A 22,437-nucleotide genomic window follows, 5' to 3' on the forward strand; every position below is an offset into this window, starting at 1 on the left:
CGCCAGCTCAACTCTCCTCCAGATCAGTCACAAAACACCACCGCTCTCCCTCCGCCAGCTCAACTCTCCTCAGGACCAGTCACAAAACACCACCACTCTCTCTCCGCCAGCTCAACTCTCCTCCAGACCAGTCACAAAACACCTCCGCTCTCCCTCCGCCAGCTCAACTCTCCTCCAGACCAGTCAGAAAACACCACCGCTCTCCCTCCGCCAGCTCAACTCTCCTCCAGACCAGTCACAAAACACCTCCGCTCTCCCTCCGCCAGCTCAACTCTCCTCTAGACCAGTCACAAAACACCTCCGCTCTCCCTCCGCCAGCTCAACTCTCCTCCAGACCAGTCAGAAAACACCACCGCTCTCCCTCCGCCAGCTCAACTCTCCTCCAGACCAGTCACAAAACACCTCCGCTCTCCCTCCGCCAGCTCAACTCTCCTCTAGACCAGTCACAAAACACCACCGCTCTCCCTCCGCCAGCTCAACTCTCCTCCAGACCAGTCACAAAACACCTCCGCTCTCCCTCCGCCAGCTCAACTCTCCTCTAGACCAGTCACAAAACTCCTCCGCTCTCCCTCCACCAGCCACCGCTCTCCCTCCGCCAGCTCAACTCTCCTCCAGACCAGTCAGAAAACACCACCGCTCTCCTTCCGCCAGCTCAACTCTCCTCTAGACCAGTCACAAAACACCTCCGCTCTCCTTCCGCCAGCTCAACTCTCCTCTAGACCAGTCACAAAACACCTCCGCTCTCCTTCCGGCAGCTCAACTCTCCTCCAGACCAGTCACAAAACACCACCGCTCTCCCTCCACCAGCTCAACTCTCCTCTAGACCAGTCACAAAACACCTCCGCTCCCCCTCCCCTAGCTCAACTCTCCTCTAGGCCAGTCACAAAACACCACCGCTCTCCCTCCGCCAGCTCAACTCTCCTCTAGACCAGTCACAAAACACCTCCGCTCTCCCTCCACCAGCCTCCGCTCTCCCTCCACCAGCTTAACTCTCCTCCAGACCAGTCACAAAACACCTCCGCTGTCCCTCCGCCAGCTCAACTCTCCTCCAGACCAGTCACAAAACACCACCGCTCTCCCTCCACCAGCTCAACTCTCCTCCAGACCAGTCACAAAACACCACCGCTCTCCCTCCGCCAGTTCAACTCTACTCCAGACCAGTCACAAAACACGTCCGCTCTCCCTCCGCCAGCTCAACTCTCCTCCAGACCAGTCACAAAACACCTCCGCTCTCCCTCCGCCCGCTCAACTCTCCTCCAGACCAGTCACAAAACACCTCCGCTCTCCTTCCGCCAGCTCAACTCTCCTCTAGACCAGTCACAAAACTCCTCCGCTCTCCCTCCACCAGCCACCGCTCTCCCTCCGCCAGCTCAACTCTCCTCCAGACCAGTCACAAAACACCTCCGCTCTCCTTCCGCCAGCTCAACTCTCCTCTAGACCAGTCACAAAACTCCTACGCTCTCCCACCACCAGCCACCGCTCTCCCTCCGCTAGCTCAACTCCCCTCTAGACCATTCACAAAACACCTCCTCTCTCCCTCCGCCAGCTCAACTCTCCTCCAGACCAGTCACAAAACACCTCCGCTGTCCCTCCACCAGCTCAACTCTCCTCCAGACCAGTCACAAAACACCACCGCTCTCCCTCCACCAGCTCAACTCTCCTCCAGACCAGTCACAAAACACCACCGCTCTCCCTCCGCCAGCTCAACTCTCCTCCAGACCAGTCACAAAACACCTCCGCTCTCCCTCCGCCAGCTCAACTCTCCTCCAGACCAGTCACAAAACACCTCCGCTCTCCCTCCGCCCGCTCAACTCTCCTCCAGACCAGTCACAAAACACCTCCGCTCTCCTTCCGCCAGCTCAACTCTCCTCTAGACAAGTCACAAAACTCCTCCGCTCTCCCTCCACCAGCCACCGCTCTCCCTCCGCTAGCTCAACTCCCCTCTAGACCATTCACAAAACACCTCCTCTCTCCCTCCGCCAGCTCAACTCTCCTCCAGACCAGTCACAAAACACCTCCGCTGTCCCTCCACCAGCTCAACTCTCCTCCAGACCAGTCACAAAACACCACCGCTCTCCCTCCACCAGCTCAACTCTCCTCCAGACCAGTCACAAAACACCACCGCTCTCCCTCCGCCAGCTCAACTCTCCTCCAGACCAGTCACAAAACACCACCGCTCTCCCTCCACCAGCTCAACTCTCCTCCAGACCAGTCACAAAACACCACCGCTCTCCCTCCGCCAGCTCAACTCTCCTCCAGACCAGTCACAAAACACCTCCGCTCTCCCTCCGCCAGCTCAACTCTCCTCCAGACCAGTCACAATACACCACCGCTCTCCCTCCGCCAGCTCAACTCTCCTCTAGACCAGTCACAAAACACCACCGCTCTCCCTCCGCCAGCTCAACTCTCCTCTAGACCAGTCACAAAACAACTCCGCTCGGGACATGAAAGCAGAGCGAGACTCAAAGGAACTCTAGTCAGCTCCCCAGTGAGCCACTTTACCAGGACTACAGCGTAACACATGGGAAACCTGCAGAACACAGTGTGGCTGGCGCGCTAACTACTTCTTATGTACTGAACGACAGTAGCCTACTATATCAGCTGACACACTCATAGTTTGGTTACATGATATGCATTGAAATGAAATGGCAATCGATTTTTTCATTGTTTTTTTCAAGTACATCAAGTACCTCTTATTAGAAATCTACATGCAATATAATTACAACAAAGGACATTGATTGTAAGAAGTTACAATGTAAAACATCTTCCAGCTCCTCCATCATGTCTTTTGGCAGATGAAGACAAAGAGAACTTGTGTTTATTGATTTTTACACCTAATACTATCTCAGAATGAGCTTTCCACCCAACAAGCCAAAACAGAACACAGTATCAATCAATCCATAACATTAGAGGACATAGTACAGCCAGTGCTCTTACCTGTTCAAATATGGAATTCTCTCACGTTCTCTCTCCTTCCCTCTCCTCTTCCCTCTTTCTCCTTCTCCCTCGTTCTCTCTCTCCCCTCTCTACTGTCTCTCTCCCTCCAGATACCAAATAGAGACACTCTCCCACTGTCTGCCCCCCCCTCCGCTCAAAACAACAGGAGTAATCCCAAACGCGTGCCAGACCAGCTAGCCAGTGAATCTGTGCGTGTGTGCACAAGCACGAGCGTGTGTGTATGCACACACCTCACAACTTCTCCAGGATCCACACTTAATGCCGCTGGCTTCTGTTCAATCCGTCTGCGGCCAACAAAGTTGAAAACACACTATATAAGGCCAAGGCTCCAGGCTTCTTCTGACTGCAGTACCCTAAACCAGAGAAGAGGAACAGAGAGAGAGCTCTGGATGCAGTACCCTAAACCAGAGAAGAGGAACAGAGAGAGAGCTCTGGATGCAGACTGGGACTAAAACCCACTGTTGTGTTATGTTCTTCCCTCATGCCTGCAGCTTGACCTTTACATAATCTATGTTATCTCCCTCTGGCTTTTTCTCTCTCTCTCACACTCTCCCTCTCTCCCTCTCTCTCTCTCTCTCTCTCTCTCTCTCTCTCTCTCTCTCTCTCTTCCTTTTTTGGTTCTTCCTCTGTTGATGTACACGCATGCTTATGATGGAAAGAGGTGCTGTGTGTATGAAAAGCAGAACTTCCTTAACAGGATGGGGGGGGGGCTTGGAATGTGATTGACAGAACACTCTAAATCCCTCCTTCTTTCCTCATGTCAGAATCTGTTTCTGTCTCTCTTTCTCTCGCTCTGTTTTTCTCTCTATTTCTCTTTCTCTCTCTGTCTCTCCACCTCCCTCTCTATTTCTACCCCTCTCTCTCTCTGTCTTTTTTCACTCTCTCGCTCTACCCTCTATCTCTCTTTCTATCTATCAGAACATTCTCAGTTTACAGCTTAAACATGAGTTGGCAGGCTCAGAGCCAGTTCCACCCATTACTAGAGGTTGATCGATTAATCGGAATGGCCGATTAATTAGGGCCGATTTCGAGTCTCCATAACAATCGGAAATCGGAATTTTGGGGCGCCGATTGTGCTAATTTTGAATTATTATTATTATTTTTTTTTAATACGTTTATTTAACTAGGCAAGTCCGTTAAGAACACATTCTTATTTTCAATGACGGCCTAGGAACAGTGAGTTAACTGCCTTCAGGGGCAGAACGACAAATTTTCACCTTGTCAGCTCGGGGGATACAATCTTGCAACCTTACAGTTAACTAGTCCAACGCTCTAACCACCTGCCTCTCATTGCACTCCACGGGGAGCCTGCCTGTTACGCGAATGCAGTAGAAGCCAAGGTAAGTTGCTAGCTAGCATTAAACTTATCTTATAAAAACAATCAATCAATCATAATGACTAGTTATAACTACACATGGTTGATGATATTACTAGTTTATCTAGCGTGTCCTGCGTTGCATATAATCGATGCAACGCTGGGGGATTATTTAACAAAAGCGCATTTGCGAAAAAAGCACAATTGTTGGACGACTGTACCTAACCATAAACACCAATGCCTTTCTTAAAATCAATACACAGAAGTATATATTTTTAAACCTGCATATTTACAGTGCCTTGCGAAAGTATTCGGCCCCCTTGAACTTTGCGACCTTTTGCCACATTTCAGGCGTCAAACATAAAGATATAAAACTGTATTTTTTTGTGAAGAATCAACAACAGGTGGGACACAATCATCGAACGACATTTATTGGATACTTCAAACTTGTTTAACAAATCAAAAACTGAAAAATTGGGCGTGCAAAATTATTCAGCCCCCTTAAGTTAATACTTTGTAGTGCCACCTTTTGCTGCGATTACAGCTGTAAGTCGCTTGGGGTATGTCTCTATCAGTTTTGCACATCGAGAGACTGAAATTTTTTCCCATTCCTCCTTGCAAAACAGCTCGAGCTCAGTGAGGTTGGATGGAGAGCATTTGTGAACAGCAGTTTTCAGTTCTTTCCACAGATTCTCGATTGGATTCAGGTCTGGACTTTGACTTGGCCATTTTAACACCTGGATATGTTTATTTTTCATATTTACCATTCCATTGTAGATTTTGCTTTATGTTTTGGATCATTGTCTTGTTGGAAGACAAATCTCCGTCCCAGTCTCAGGTCTTTTGCAGACTCCATCAGGTTTTCTTCCAGAATGGTCCTGTATTTGGCTCCATCCATCTTCCCATCAATTGTAACCATCTTCCCTGTCCCTGCTGAAGAAAAGCAGGCCCAAACCATGATGCTGCCACCACCATGTTTGACAATGGGGATGGTGTCTTCAGGGTGATGAGCTGTGTTGCTTTTACGCCAAACATAACGTTTTGCATTGTTGCCAAAAAGTTCAATTTTGGTTTCATCTGACCAGAGCACCTTCTTCCACATGTTTGGTGCGTCTCCCAGGTGGCTTGTGGCAAACTTTAAACAACACTTTTTATGGATCTTTAAGAAATGGCTTTCTTCTTGCCACTCTTCCATAAAGGCCAGATTTGTGCAATATACGACTGTTGTCCTATGGACAGAGTCTCCCACCTCAGCTGTAGATCTCTGCAGTTCATCCAGAGTGATCATGGGCCAGTTCTTGGTAGATTTGCAGTGGTCTGATACTCCTTCCATTTTAATATTATCGCTTGCACAGTGCTCCTTGGGATGTTTAAAGCTTGGGAAATCTTTTTGTATCCAAATCCGGCTTTAAACTTCTTCACAACAGTATCTCGGACCTGCCTGGTTTGTTCCTTGTTCTTCATGATGCTCTCTGCGCTTTTAACGGACCTCTGAGACTATCACAGTGCAGGTGCATTTATACGGAGAGTTGATTACACAGAGGTGGATTGTATTTATCATCATTAGTCATTTAAGTCAACATTGGATCATTCAGAGATCCTCACTGAACGTCTGGAGAGAGTTTGCTGCACTGAAAGTAAAGGGGCTGAATAACTTTGCACGCCCAATTTTTCAGTTTTTGATTTGTTAAAAAAGTTTGAAATATCCAATAAATGTCGTTCCACTTCATGATTGTGTCCCACTTGTTGTTGATTCTTCACAAAATACAGTTTTATATCTTTATGTTTGAAGCCTGAAATGTGGCAAAAGGTCGCAAAGTTCAAGGGGGCCGAATACTTTCGCAAGGCACTGAAGCTAAAAGAAATCCAGGTTAGCAGGCGTTATTAACCAGGTGAAATTGTGTCACTTCTCTTGCGTTCATTGCATGCAGAGTCAGGGTATATGCAACATTTTGGGCAGCCTGGCTCGTTGCGAACTAATTTGCCAGAATTTTACGTAAACATGACATAACATTGAAGGTTGTGCAATGTAACAGGAATATTTAGACTTAGGGATGTCACCCGTTAGATAAAATACCGAACGGTTCTGTATTTCACTGAAGTAATAAACGTTTTGTTTTTGAAATGATAGTTTCCAGATTCGACCATATTAATGACCAAAGGCTCCTATTTCTGTGTTATATTATAATTAAGTCTATGATTTGATAAAGCAGTCTGACTGAGCGGTGGTAGGCAGCACCAGGCTCGTAAGCATTCATTCAAACAGCACTTTTGTGTGTTTTGCCAGCAGCTCTTCACAAGCACAACGCTGCTTATGACTTCAAGCCTATCAGCCTAATGGCTGGTGTAACTGATGTGAAATGGCTAGCTAGTTAGCGCTAATAGCGTTTCAAACATCACTCGCTCTGAGACTTGGAGTAGTTATTCCCCTTGCTCTGCAAGGGCCGCGGCTTTAACGTTGCTTCGAGTGTGGCTGTTGTCGATGTGTTCCTGGTTCGAGCCCAGGTAGGGGCGAGGAGAGGGACGGAAGCTATACTGTTACACTGGCAATACTATAGTGTCTATAAGAACATCCAATAGTCAAATGTATATGAAATACAAATGGTATAGCGAGAAATAGTCCTATAAATACTATATTAACTACAACCTAAAACCTCTTACCTTGGAATATTGAAGTCTCATGTAAAAAGGAACCACCAATTTTCATATGTTCTCATGTTCTGAGCAAGGAACTCAAACATTAGCTTTTTTACATGGCGCATATCTCCAACACTTTGTTTTCGCATTATTTAAACCAAATTGAACATGTTTCATTATTTATTTGAGGCTAAATAGATTTTTATTGATGATTTTTATTTGTATTGATTTTATTGATTTTTCTATTAGGTTAAAAGTGTTAATTCAGTATTGTTGTAATTGTCATTATTACAAATACATTTTTTTTTTAATTGGCCGATTAATCGGTGTCTGGCTTTTTTGGTCCTCCAATAATCGGTATTGGCGTTCAAAAATCATACTCGATCGACCTCTACCCATGACCATGCTCTAGCTGCTTCTACAACACACAGTCAGTCCCAGGTGCACTGTGTGTGTACATTCCTCTACATCTACACTATAGATCTAAGAGAATTTAGTTTTCTATTTCAGGTTGGAAATCAACGCTGTTGGTGTACAGGCAGGTAAATAATAGAATGTAATGTAAAACACTGGGTGGCTGGTTGAATGTTTGAATAGAAAGAAGAGCTGGTTATCCAAACATTCATGTGTTGTGAGCCACCTTTTCCAACGCTTTTTCAGTTTGTCTTGAGATAAAGCCAGATCAATACAACCAATGTCTCTAGCCAGGATCCAGTCTGAAGACGTATCTCAGCAGGAACTAACCACAAACCATAAATGGGAAATGATTTAGGATACTTGAGATGGTTTCGTGTGCTTGCTGAGGCTTGATCTCCTGTGGGGTAGATTTAGATTTCATGCACTCTGGGTGAACTTGGTGCTTTCCCTCAAGACAAGCTGGGAGGGTAGATTGTACCATCAATCATCGGCCCTTTAGCCAGCTATTAGCTCTGTCATAACGTCTGTCTGCTAGTCCAATCTATCTCCTGTACATCTCTGTCATACAGTCTGTCTGCTAGTCCAATCTATCTCCTGTATATCTCTGCCATACAGTCTGTGTGCTAGTCCAATCTATCTCCTGTATATCTCTGTCATACAGTCTGTCTGCTAGTCCAATCTATCTCCTGTATATCTCTGTCATACCATCTGTCTGCTAGTCCAATCTATCTCCTGTATATCTCTGTCATACAGTCTGTCTGCTAGTCCAATCTATCTCCTGTATATCTCTGTCATACCGTCTGTCTGCTAGTCCAATCTATCTCCTGTATATCTCTGCCATACAGTCTGTGTGCTAGTCCAATCTATCTCCTGTATATCTCTGTCATACAGTCTGTCTGCTAGTCCAATCTATCTCCTGTACATCTCTGTCATACCGTCTGTCTGCTAGTCCAATCTATCTCGTGTATATCTCTGTCATACAGTCTGTCTGCTAGTCCAATCTATCTCCTGTATATCTCTGTCATACCGTCTGTCTGCTAGTCCAATCTATCTCCTGTATATCTCTGCCATACAGTCTGTATGCTAGTCCAATCTATCTCCTGTATATCTCTGCAATACCATCTGTCTGCTAGTCTGTCTGCTAGTCCAATCTATCTCCTGTATATCTCTGTCATATCGTCTGTCTGCTAGTCCAATCTATCTCCTGTATATCTCTGCAATACAGTCTGTCTGCTAGTCCAATCTATCTCCTGTATATCTCTGTCATACCATCTGTCTGCTAGTCCAATCTATCTCCTGTTTATCTCTGTCATACAGTCTATCTGCTAGTCCAATCTAACTCCCGTATATCTCTGTCATACCGTCTGTCTGCTAGTCCAATCTATCTCCTGTATATCTCTGTCATACCGTCTGTCTGCTAGTCCAATCTATCTCCTGTACATCTCTGTCATACCATCTGTCTGCTAGTCCAATCTATCTCCTGTACATCTCTGTCATACCATCTGTCTGCTAGTCCAATCTATCTCCTGTATATCTCTGTCATACAGTCTGTCTGCTAGTCCAATCTATCTCCTGTATATATATGCCATAGCGTCTGTCTGCTAATCCAATCTATCTCCTGTATATCTCTGTCATATCGTCTGTCTGCTAGTCCAATCTATCTCCTGTATATCTCTGCAATACAGTCTGTCTGCTAGTCCAATCTATCTCCTGTATATCTCTGTCATACCATCTGTCTGCTAGTCCAATCTATCTCCTGTTTATCTCTGTCATACAGTCTATCTGCTAGTCCAATCTACCTCCCGTATATCTCTGTCATACCGTCTGTCTGCTAGTCCAATCTATCTCCTGTACATCTCTGTCATACCGTCTGTCTGCTAGTCCAATCTATCTCCTGTATATCTCTGCCATACAGTCTGTATGCTAGTCCAATCTATCTCCTGTATATCTCTGCAATACCATCTGTCTGCTAGTCCAATCTATCTCCAGTATATCTCTGTCATACAGTCTGTCTGCTAGTCCAATCTATCTCCTGTATATCTCTGTCATACCGTCTGTCTGCTAGTCCAATCTATCTCCTGTACATCTCTGCCATACAGTCTGTCTGCTAGTCCAATCTATCTCCTGTATATCTCTGTCATACCGTCTGTCTGCTAGTCCAATCTATCTCCTGTTTATCTCTGTCATACAGTCTATCTGCTAGTCCAATCTATCTCCTGTACATCTCTGTCATACCATCTGTCTGCTAGTCCAATCTATCTCCCGTATATCTCTGTCATACCGTCTGTCTGCTAGTCCAATCTATCTCCTGTATATCTCTGTCATACCGTCTGTCTGCTAGTCCAATCTATCTCCTGTATATCTCTGTCATACAGTCTGTCTGCTAGTCCAATCTATCTCCTGTATATCTCTGCAATACAGTCTGTATGCTAGTCCAATCTATCTCCTGTATATCTCTGCAATACCATCTGTCTGCTAGTCCAATCTATCTCCAGTATATCTCTGTCATACAGTCTGTCTGCTAGTCCAATCTATCTCCTGTATATCTCTGTCATACCGTCTGTCTGCTAGTCCAATCTATCTCCTGTACATCTCTGCCATACAGTCTGTCTGCTAGTCCAATCTATCTCCTGTATATCTCTGTCATACCGTCTGTCTGCTAGTCCAATCTATCTCCTGTTTATCTCTGTCATACAGTCTATCTGCTAGTCCAATCTATCTCCTGTACATCTCTGTCATACCATCTGTCTGCTAGTCCAATCTATCTCCCGTATATCTCTGTCATACCGTCTATCTGCTAGTCCAATCTATCTCCTGTATATCTCTGTCATACCGTCTGTCTGCTAGTCCAATCTATCTCCTGTATATCTCTGTCATACAGTCTGTCTGCTAGTCCAATCTATCTCCTGTATATCTCTGCAATACAGTCTGTCTGCTAGTCCAATCTATCTCCTGTATATCTCTGTCATACCATCTGTCTGCTAGTCCAATCTATCTCCTGTTTATCTCTGTCATACAGTCTATCTGCTAGTCCAATCTACCTCCCGTATATCTCTGTCATACCGTCTGTCTGCTAGTCCAATCTATCTCCTGTACATCTCTGTCATACCGTCTGTCTGCTATTCCAATCTATCTCCTGTATATCTCTGTCATACAGTCTGTCTGCTAGTCCAATCTATCACCTGTATATCTCTGTCATACAGTCTGTCTGCTAGTCCAATCTATCTCCTGTATATCTCTGCAATACAGTCTGTCTGCTAGTCCAATCTATCTCCTGTATATCTCTGTCATACCGTCTGTCTGCTAGTCCAATCTATCTCCTGTATATCTCTGCCATACAGTCTGTATGCTAGTCCAATCTATCTCCTGTATATCTCTGCAATACCATCTGTCTGCTAGTCCAATCTATCTCCAGTATATCTCTGTCATACAGTCTGTCTGCTAGTCCAATCTATCTCCTGTATATCTCTGTCATACCGTCTGTCTGCTAGTCCAATCTATCTCCTGTACATCTCTGTCATACAGTCTGTCTGCTAGTCCAATCTATCTCCTGTATATCTCTGCCATACAGTCTGTATGCTAGTCCAATCTATCTCCTGTATATCTCTGCAATACCATCTGTCTGCTAGTCTGTCTGCTAGTCCAATCTATCTCCTGTATATCTCTGTCATACCGTCTGTCTGCTAGTCCAATCTATCTCCTGTATATCTCTGTCATACCGTCTGTCTGCTAGTCCAATCTATCTCCTGTATATCTCTGCCATACAGTCTGTCTGCTAGTCCAATCTATATCCTGTATATCTCTGCCATACAGTCTGTCTGCTAGTCCAATCTATCTCCTGTATATATATGCCATAGCGTCTGTCTGCTAGTCCAATCTATATCCTGTATATCTCTGTCATACCGTCTGTCTGCTAGTCCAATCTATCTCCTGTATATCTCTGTCATACCGTCTGTCTGCTAGTCCAATCTATCTCCTGTATATCTCTGCCATACAGTCTGTCTGCTAGTCCAATCTATCTCCTGTATATCTCTGTCATACCGTCTGTCTGCTAGTCCAATCTATCTCCTGTATATCTCTGCCATACAGTCTGTCTGCTAGTCCAATCTATCTCCTGTATATCTCTGTCATACCGTCTGTCTGCTAGTCCAATCTATCTCCTGTATATCTCTGCCATACAGTCTGTCTGCTAGTCCAATCTATATCCTGTATATCTCTGCCATACAGTCTGTCTGCTAGTCCAATCTATCTCCTGTATATATATGCCATAGCGTCTGTCTGCTAGTCCAATCTATCTCCTGTATATCTCTGTCATACCGTCTGTCTGCTAGTCCAATCTATCTCCTGTATATCTCTGCCATACAGTCTGTCTGCTAGTCCAATCTATCTCCTGTATATCTCTGTCATAGCGTCTATCTGCTAGTCCAATCTATCTCCTGTACATCTCTGTCATACCATCTGTCTGCTAGTCCAATCTATCTCCCGTATATCTCTGTCATACCGTCTGTCTGCTAGTCCAATCTATCTCCTGTATATCTCTGTCATACCGTCTGTCTGCTAGTCCAATCTATCTCCTGTATATCTCTGCCATACAGTCTGTATGCTAGTCCAATCTATCTCCTGTATATCTCTGCAATACCATCTGTCTGCTAGTCTGTCTGCTAGTCCAATCTATCTCCTGTATATCTCTGTCATACCGTCTGTCTGCTAGTCCAATTTATCTCTTGTATATCTCTGTCATACCGTCTGTCTGCTAGTCCAATCTATCTCCTGTATATCTCTGCCATACAGTCTGTCTGCTAGTCCAATCTATCTCCTGTATATCTCTGCAATACCATCTGTCTGCTAGTCTGTCTGCCAGTCCAATCTATCTCCTGTATATCTCTGTCATACCGTCTGTCTGCTAGTCCAATCTATCTCCTGTACATCTCTGTCATACCATCTGTCTGCTAGTCCAATCTATCTCTTGTATATCTCTGTCATACAGTCTGTCTGCTAGTCCAATCTATCTACTGTATATATATGCCATAGCGTCTGTCTGCTAATCCAATCTATCTCCTGTATATCTCTGTCATATCGTCTGTCTGCTAGTCCAATCTATCTCCTGTATATCTCTGCAATACAGTCTGTCTGCTAGTCCAATCTATCTCCTGTATATCTCTGTCATACCATCTGTCTGCTAGTCCAATCTATCTCCTGTTTATCTCTGTCATACAGTCTATCTGCTAGTCCAATCTACCTCCCGTATATCTCTGTCATACCGTCTGTCTGCTAGTCCAATCTATCTCCAGTATATCTCTGCCATACAGTCTGTCTGCTAGTCCAATCTATCTCCTGTATATCTCTGCCATTGCGTCTGTCTGCTAGTCCAATCTATCTCCTGTATATCTCTGCCATACAGTCTGTCTGCTAGTCCAATCTATCTCCTGTATATCTCTGTCATACTGTTTGTCTGCTAGTCAATCTATCTCCTGTATATCTCTGTCATACCATCTGTCTGCTAGTCCAATCTATGTCCTGTTTATCTCTGTCATACAGTCTATCTGCTAGTCCAATCTATCTCCTGTATATCTCTGTCATACCGTCTGTCTGCTAGTCCAATCTATCTCCTGTATATCTCTGTCATACCGTCTGTCTGCTAGTCCAATCTATCTCCTGTATATCTCTGCCATACAGTCTGTATGCTAGTCCAATCTATCTCCTGTATATCTCTGCAATACCATCTGTCTGCTAGTCCAATCTATCTCCAGTATATCTCTGTCATACAGTCTGTCTGCTAGTCCAATCTATCTCCTGTATATCTCTGTCATACCGTCTGTCTGCTAGTCCAATCTATCTCCTGTATATCTCTGCCATACAGTCTGTATGCTAGTCCAATCTATCTCCTGTATATCTCTGCAATACCATCTGTCTGCTAGTCTGTCTGCTAGTCCAATCTATCTCCTGTATATCTCTGTCATACCGTCTGTCTGCTAGTCCAATTTATCTCCTGTATATCTCTGCCATACAGTCTGTCTGCTAGTCCAATCTATATCCTGTATATCTCTGCCATACAGTCTGTCTGCTAGTCCAATCTATCTCCTGTATATCTCTGCCATACAGTCTGTCTGCTAGTCCAATCTATCTCCTGTATATCTCTGCAATACCATCTGTCTGCTAGTCTGTCTGCTAGTCCAATCTATCTCCTGTATATCTCTGTCATACCGTCTGTCTGCTAGTCCAATCTATCTCCTGTATATCTCTGCCATACAGTCTGTCTGCTAGTCCAATCTATATCCTGTATATCTCTGCCATACAGTCTGTCTGCTAGTCCAATCTATCTCCTGTATATATATGCCATAGCGTCTGTCTGCTAGTCCAATCTATCTCCTGTATATCTCTGTCATACCGTCTATCTGCTAGTCCAATCTATCTCCTGTATATCTCTGTCATACAGTCTGTCTGCTAGTCCAATCCATCTCCTGTATATCTCTGTCATACCATCTGTCTGCTAGTCCAATCCATCTCCTGTATATCTCTGCCATACAGTCTGTCTGCTAGTCCAATCTATCTCCTGTATATATATGCCATAGCGTCTGTCTGCTAGTCCAATCTATCTCCTGTATATCTCTGTCATATCGTCTGTCTGCTAGTCCAATCTATCTCCTGTATATCTCTGCAATACAGTCTGTCTGCTAGTCCAATCTATCTCCTGTATATCTCTGTCATACCATCTGTCTGCTAGTCCAATCTATCTCCTGTTTATCTCTGTCATACAGTCTATCTGCTAGTCCAATCTATCTCCTGTATATCTCTTTCATACCGTCTGTCTGCTAGTCCAATCTATCTCCTGTATATCTCTGCAATACCATCTGTCTGCTAGTCCAATCTATCTCCTGTATATCTCTGTCATACAGTCTGTCTGCTAGTCCAATCTATCTCCTGTATCTTTCTCTCTTGCTTTCTTTCTCTCTCACTCTATCTCACTCCCCTCTTTCCTTCTCTCTCTACCATCTGTCTGCTAATGCAATCTATCTCCTGTATATCTATGCCAGTGAAGGCTGTTGCCATGGCGACACTGTGTGATGGCCCTTTGAAGTGGAGTGTTTGTGCCTGGGAAACAGAGTGGCTTCTGTAAAGGCATGGAGTGTGTCCTCATCTCTCCTCTCTCTCTCTGCCTCATTTTTCTTGCTATCTATCTTTCTCTCACACTTTCTTTCTCACCCTATCTCTCTCCCCTCTTTTCCTCTCTCTCGCTTTCTTGCTCACTCTCACTATCTCCCTTCCATCTCTCTTTCTCTCCAACGCTATCTCTCATTCTACCTGATAACCCACCCCTTCACTCTCCTTCCCTCTCCAGTCAGTATTAAAGGCCTTGGTCAAAAATGTCCATTAACGGGCCTCCCGGGTGGCGCAGTGGTTAAGGGCGCTGTACTGCAGCGCCAGCTGTGGCATCAGAGACTCTGGGTCCGCGCCCAGGCCCTGTTGTAACCGGCCACGACTGGGAGGTCCGTGGGGCGACACACAATTGGCCTAGCGTCGTCCGGGTTAGGGAGGGTTTGGCCGGTAGGGATGTCCTTGTCGGGCGCAGTGCGCGCTAACCAAGGTTGCCAGGTGCACAGTGTTTCCTCCGACACATTGGTGCAGCTGGCTTCCGGGTTGGATGCACGCTGTGTTAAGAAGCAGTGCGGCTTGGTTGGGTTGTGTACCGGAGGACGCATGATTTCCAACCTTCGTCTATCCCGAGCCCGTACGGGAGTTGTAGCGATGAGACAGGATAGTAGCTACTAAAAAACAATTGGATACCACGAAATTGGGGAGAAAAAGGGGTAAAATTCCAAAAATAAATAAAATAAAAAATAAAAATGTCCATTAATTACAATTCACATAATAATTCACATGTATTACTTTCCTTGCAGGCTCAAATGAAGATCCTTCATGTGTATATTGTCAGACATTCTCAGACACAAACCGACAGAACAAAACAAGCCATTGACAAAGTCATTAAAGATTCCCTACATTTCATGACTGCCCAATGAAGTGTTGTTTCTCTAAATTCTGCCTCTAATAAATCCATTTCTCCCTCCTCGATAGCCAATTATCTGCTCCGAGCTCATCTTAATGTTATGGTTAGGCAAGCAGCAGATCAGTAATCCCGAGATGGATTTGTGGCCAACTAAAGATGAAACGCGACTGCCTGACTCGTCTTGTGGGGATTATTTCCAACTGCTGTTTTCTTGGAATGACAGAAGAACCTGACTGTTTCTAAAAGGAGAGGCAGCGAGCGTGTGTGACTTTACAGTGGAATCTAATTCTAGATGCAGCAGAGTTGGTGTTTTGTTCTGGATAGAATCGTTCAGGCAATGTTCTGACAGCGCAAAAAATGACTACAATTCAATACTACTACAGTCACGATCAAAACATTACAACTGAGAAGTCAACAACTTATGCAGGTTTCAAGTGACCAGAAGGCAATCAGCAGTATCCTAAACTTGTTATGAATCAAGTGCCATGTTGAGTATTTGTAGTGCTTTTGCCACTGTTTTTTTTAACATCTCTGTATTTTAGTTGCTGTCAGAATGGATCCCTAGAGTGGCACTCGGAGAAACTAGAATCCCTTCGAGGGTTCTTAGAACCCATAACAATAGTGGAGTCGACTTCACAATTCCAAGAAGCAGTAAAACATCACCCTGCTCCATCTCTCACACTAACACAATGTGAAGGCCCAGTAACAGTCACAGTCACACACCCGGCCCGGGCCGGTCGGTTAGGTGGTCCACCCATGGACCACGGCCACAAGTCATTTCCTCCACGTCTCGTTATAAACCCCTGGACTGCATCCAACAACTGTCAGCATTGACGACTAGAGGAAGTTTACAGACCTGATTACTGGAACACTGGGTTCTTTTCAGGCAGCAATGGTCTGCCCGTGTCTGATACGTAAACAGCTAGCGGTAACCGGTAATGAGTGCTAGCCTGTATACTGTGTCACTACTGTGTAGCCCGTGTCGTGGAAAGCAACAGCTCCATTTTCACAACATTTCCCAAGCTAAAAATAACTGGAAAACACAGGATGTGTGTGTCAATGAGATCAACTGTTTTACTACGATAATATCTCAAAGCATATCATCAAGACTGAGCACAAAAACAGCATGTTTTGAGAGTAAGACTGAGGAGTGCGTTAGGGGTGAGTGGAGACGACAGCTTCAGGGTCTGGTTGGGAAGCGAGCCAGAGACATGGCCAAACCCCCCCCCCCTTTCTCTTTTCTCTCTTCTCTCCCTCCTCCCCCTTTCCCTCCCTTAACCCTCAACGCCAAACCAAGTCTGGCGACTCCAACCCAAGATCCCACAGCACGACAGCAGCATTCCAGGAAGCTTTTCTGTGACAGGACAGTAATAGAGTAGTGAGGGAATGGGTTTCAGAAGCAGCAGCAGCAGAGACAGCTGGAAATCCATTCTGAGACGTGGGAAACCCACTAGGTTTCAGTATAGCTGAGGGCACACTGTCCATCACACTGTCCATCACACTGTCCATCACACTGTTCATCACTCTGTCCATCACACTGTCCATCACTCTGTCCATCACACTGTCCATCACTCTGTCCATCACACTGTCCATCACTCTGTCCATCACACTGTCCATCACTCTGTCCATCACACTGTCCATCACACTGTCCATCACTCTGTCCATCACTCTGTCCATCACACTGTCCATCACTCTGTCCATCAAACCTATTGTTAACTGGTCATGACTCATACAACCACAGTGACTTCTGTATCACAATACTATCCATACTAGGATACTACGTAATGTGTATGGTCAATACACTACTACCTGTTACGTTAGTGTAGAGGTTTAGCTAGTGTTTTAGTAGCTGTGAGACAGCTCAAGGCTAGGTTAGTAGGACATACAGTCCAGCTGTGTTTGGGTGGACATAACATGATAGGTCACGCCATACAGAAGACACATTGTTGGCACTGTCCCCTCTCTCTGCTTTGGAGCCCACTGGTAGTCTGAAACTATGTTCTCTTAGCTATGTGGTTCCCAACCTTTTTCGCTTACTGTTGCACCAATTGAATTTTGCTGAGCACCCCCCCATGTGCATTTTACCAGAAGACCTAACGGTCTCATGAGTCTTATCAAGTAGCCCCTGTGGGCCAAGTCCTCCAGAGGTCCTAGTACCCCTGTGGACAGGCCAAGACCCCCAGAGGTCCTAGTACCCCTGTGGACAGGCCAAGACCCCCAGAGGTTCTAGTTGGTTTGGAACCACTGTCAACTCATAGCTTAGGAATGGGTTGTGGTTTGAAACATGTTTTTTGAATTTGTTGGTGGGTCACATGAGAAATCACAGGGCTTAAAGTTGTGGGCCACAAAGCCAACATAGGAGAGAGGCCCCAAGACGTGACCGCCTTTTTGGGGCCGTGCACAGCTACTGTCTCCAAGCTTTTCAGCTTCATCTCCAGCTCTGTCAAACCCCCGGACCACAACATAACACAATCCAGACCAACCACCTACACATCGACAACAATAGCAAACACCGAAGGGTCACTAGAGTTCCTCTGTCTATAGCAGCAGAACAACACAGCCCTCACCCCCAAAACATGAACGGGCAGGAACGAGTCACTACGACCCGAAACCAGAGCGCCTTTGCGGTTTCAACAACATAGATCAATGGATAGACAGTCGGTTGGTTTGTGTTTAAAGGCAAAGGAAAACATATTAATCCAAGTTATAACTATGCGGGTATAGCATGGCGATTAGCCCCTGTCTGCCTGTCAGGACTGTAGCTAGAGGGTATCTACTGGGTTATGTCTGTGGAATGTTCAGATGTTGTGTTCTGGTACATCTCTCTTAAACTGAGGGACATGCAGCAGATCTTCACTGCTTTTCTATTTCCGTTCAAAGTTAGAGGAATGTTGCAGAGATGTTACAGCAATGTTGTGAAATGAGAGCGAGGTAACATTGTTGTGAAATGAGAGCGAGGTAACATAGTTGTGAAATGAGAGCGAGGTAACATTGTTGTGAAATGAGAGCGAGGTAACATAGTTGTGCAATGAGAGCGAGGTAACATTGTTGTGAAATGAGAGCGAGGTAACATTGTTGTGAAATGAGAGCGAGGTAACATAGTTGTGAAATGAGAGCGAGGTAACATAGTTGTGAAATGAGAGCGAGGTAACATTGTTGTGAAATGAGAGCGAGGTAACATTGTTGTGAAATGAGAGCGAGGTAACATTGTTGTGAAATGAGAGCGAGGTAACATAGTTGTGAAATGAGAGCGAGGTAACATTGTTGTGAAATGAGAGCGAGGTAACATAGTTGTGAATTGAGAGCGAGGTAACATAGTTGTGAAATGAGAGCGAGGTAACATTGTTGTGAAATGAGTGCGAGGTAACATTGTTGTGAAATGAGTGCGAGGTAACATTGTTGTGAAATGAGAGCGAGGTAACATTGTTGTGAAATGAGAGCGAGGTAACATTGTTGTGAAATGAGTGCGAGGTAACATTGTTGTGAAATGAGAGCGAGGTAACATTGTTGTGAGATGAGAGCGAGGTAACATAGTTGTGAAATGAGAGCGAGGTAACATTGTTGTGAAATGAGAGTGAGGTAACATTGTTGTGAAATGAGAGCGAGGTAACATTGTTGTGAAATGAGAGCTAGGTAACATTGTTGTGAAATGAGAGCGAGGTAACATTGTTGTGAAATGAGAGCGAGGTAACATTGTTGTGAAATGAGAGCGAGGTAACATTGTTGTGAAATGAGTGCGAGGTAACATTGTTGTGAAATGAGAGCGAGGTAACATTGTTGTGAAATGAGAGCGAGGTAACATAGTTGTGAAATGAGAGCGAGGTAACATTGTTGTGAAATGAGAGCGAGGTAACATAGTTGTGAATTGAGAGCGAGGTAACATAGTTGTGAAATGAGAGCGAGGTAACATTGTTGTGAAATGAGAGCGAGGTAACATTGTTGTGAAATGAGAGCGAGGTAACATTGTTGTGAAATGAGTGCGAGGTAACATTGTTGTGAAATGAGAGCGAGGTAACATTGTTGTGAAATGAGAGCGAGGTAACATAGTTGTGAAATGAGAGCGAGGTAACATTGTTGTGAAATGAGAGCGAGGTAACATTGTTGTGAAATGAGAGCGAGGTAACATTGTTGTGAAATGAGAGCGAGGTAACATTGTTGTGAAATGAGAGCGAGGTAACATTGTTGTGAAATGAGAGCGAGGTAACATTGTTGTGAAATGTTGTGAAATGAGTGAGGTAACATTGTTGTGAAATGAGAGCGAGGTAACATTGTTGTGAAATGAGAGCGAGGTAACATTGTTGTGAAATGAGAGGTAACATTGTTGTGAGGTAACATTGTTGTGAAATGAGAGCGAGGTAACATTGTTGTGAAATGAGAAATGCGAGGTAACATTGTTGTGAAATGAGTGCGAGGTAACATTGTTGTGAAATGAGAGCGAGGTAACATTGTTGTGAAATGAGAGCGAGGTAACATTGTTGTGAAATGAGAGCGAGGTAACATTGTTGTGAAATGAGAGCGAGGTAACATAGTTGTGAAATGAGAGCGAGGTAACATTGTTGTGAAATGAGAGCGAGGTAACATTGTTGTGAAATGAGAGCGAGGTAACATTGTTGTGAAATGAGAGCGAGGTAACATTGTTGTGAAATGAGAGCGAGGTAACATTGTTGTGAAATGAGAGCGAGGTAACATTGTTGTGAAATGAGAGCGAGGTAACATTGTTGTGAAATGAGAGTGAGGTAACATAGTTGTGAAATGTGTTGTGAAATGAGAGCGAGGTAACATTGTTGTGAAATGAGAGCGAGGTAACATAGTTGTGAATTGAGAGCGAGGTAACATTGTTGTGAAATGAGAGCGAGGTAACATTGTTGTGAAATGAGAGCGAGGTAACATTGTTGTGAAATGAGAGCGAGGTAACATTGTTGTGAAATGAGGAGAGAATGTAAATGAAAGCCGTAGTCTCGGGACACTGTGTATATACATCAAGATAGAAGAGATGCTGAAGATTAGCATAAGCACTCCCCAAGTCTTCCTGATCACAGAAAGCCTCGTATGACATGTCTACAGTACAAGGTCAACACCGAGTCAGCTAAAGAAAGCATGGCCATCGGCCTTAGTCCACAGTCATGTTTGCATTAAGGCTATTTGCTTTTCCGTGGTTTATGGTCTGGGACGATGAGCGCGCCAACACAACATTGTGTTTCATTTATTTTCATCTAGCGGTCATTTCAGCGGATTAAGCTAACATAAATGTTTTGCCTTAGCTAAGCCAACACAGGGATAAGGGCAGTAACAGAATGAAAGGGATAAAGTCTGTCCAAAGGACTGTAATTGTTGATGAAATCCACCGTGCTCAAACACTCAGTTCTTTCCAAGATCTATGATTAGAATCTGTTTGGCTCCGGTTAGTTAGCTAAAGGACTCTACTGATTTCAGCATCTCTCTTTCAAACAGTCTATCTTTATCTCCTTCTTTTTTCTCTCTCCATTTGTCTTTCTCCCTCTCTTCTTCCCTCCTTCTCACTCTCACCCTTGTTTCTCTCTCTTCTGCTCTCTCTCTCTCTCTCTCTCTCTCTCTCTCTCTCTATTTTGCTCTTTTGCTCTCTCTCTCTTTTCTCTCTCTCTCTCTCTCTCTCTCTCTCTCTCTCTCTCTCTCTCTCTCTCTCTCTCTCTCTCTCTCTCTCTCTATTTCTCTTTCTTTCTTTCTCTCTCTCTCTCTCTATTTATCTCATTCTCTCTCTTTTGCTCTCTCTCTGTATATATTTCTCTATTTTCCTCTCTTTTGCTCTCTCTATCTCTCTCTCTCTCTCTCCCTCTAACTATTCTTGTCTCTCTCTCTCACACACACAGTTTCTCTCTCTCACTTTCTCTCTCTTCCCTCTTACTGGTGATATAGTATGGCTATTTTCTTCAGGGACAAAGTCATCTCAGAGATTCAATGTTACCCATTAACCTAACATTACCAGCCAAGCCAACCTTCGCCTGTGAGTCTCTCACTGCAGCCTCTACAGGATACATAGTTCAGTTCGGCAAGCAAGCAACTTGCTGTAAAGATAACGACTATGCAGGGCACTGCTCTAAGCTCAGTTTTAAATTGTCCCTTCTAATTCAGATCCCAGATCTGTGTCTTCAAAGTGTTGTCCTATGGGGACAACCGAAGACACCTTATTGATTCTAGATATCGGCTGTTTTTCTAAGAGCGTATGCAGAGGTCCTACACAGGGATCATTAGTCCCAACCTGTAATTAGGACTATGAACACATTGTGAGTTTGTCTTCACAAACAAACCCTTGAATTCCTCCGTAGAACATACCACTATAAGGACATGAATGATTCCCGGTTTCACTGACTGTTGTCCTTCTCTCTTTGACTCAATGCCTCATTGATCTCATTTTCTTCAGGATGTTTGAGGAATACAAAACTCTGGTTTCTGTAGTAACCCTTCGATAAATAAACAGACAGATTAATTTGTGGTATAGTTTCTGAAGGGAGATTTGGACGAGGGGGGGGGTTGAACAGGGGCAACCCAATCACTCCCTGGTGACCTACCCCCATAGGGGTGGGAACCCTTGCGTGTGTCACCACCTCTCGTTAACAGGAGGTAAGGAGGGACGGAGGTGAGGGGAGGGAGGACAGGGGGTACGGAGGTGAGGTGAGGGGGAGGGAGGACAGGGGGTACGGAGGTGAGGGGGAGGGAGGACAGGGGGATACAGAGGTGAGGTGAGGGGGAGGGAAGACAGGGGGGTACGGAGGTGAGGTGAGGGGAGGGAAGACAGGGGGGTACGGAGGTGAGGGGGAGGGAGGACAGGGGGTACGAAGGTGAGGGGAGGGAGGACAGGGGGTACGGAGGTGAGGTAAGGCGGAGGGAAGACAGGGGGTACGGAGGTGTGGGGGAGGGAGGACAGGGGGTACGGAGGTGAGGTGAGGGGGAGGGAGGACGGGGGTACGGAGGTGAGGTGAGGGGGAGGGAGGACAGGGGGTACGGAGGTGAGGTGAGGGGGAGGGAGGACAGGGGGTACGGAGGTGAGGTGAGGTGAGGGAGGACGGGGGTATGGAGGTGAGGTGAGGGGAGGGAGGACAGGGGGTACGGAGGTGAGGGGGAGGGAAGA

General features: G+C 45.2%; 1 protein-coding gene across 14 annotated transcripts in view; it reads right to left on the bottom strand.

Moving 5' to 3' along the window:
* The window catches only part of LOC124011440 (tensin-like), a 335,052-nt gene that overhangs the window by 125,704 nt on the left and 186,911 nt on the right, over positions 1–22,437 (bottom strand). The window contains exon 1 of one of the 14 annotated variants that reach the window (XM_046324831.1): positions 2,938–3,530. The exons of the other annotated variants lie outside the window; for them this stretch is intronic. The gene's annotated coding sequence lies outside the window, so the exon portion shown is untranslated. Of the gene's footprint in view, positions 1–2,937; positions 3,531–22,437 lie in introns of those variants that run through there. 14 annotated transcript variants of the gene reach the window in all.

This window comes from Oncorhynchus gorbuscha, linkage group LG23 (genome assembly GCF_021184085.1).
Source record: "Oncorhynchus gorbuscha isolate QuinsamMale2020 ecotype Even-year linkage group LG23, OgorEven_v1.0, whole genome shotgun sequence".
Taxonomy (NCBI): Eukaryota; Metazoa; Chordata; class Actinopteri; order Salmoniformes; family Salmonidae; genus Oncorhynchus; species Oncorhynchus gorbuscha.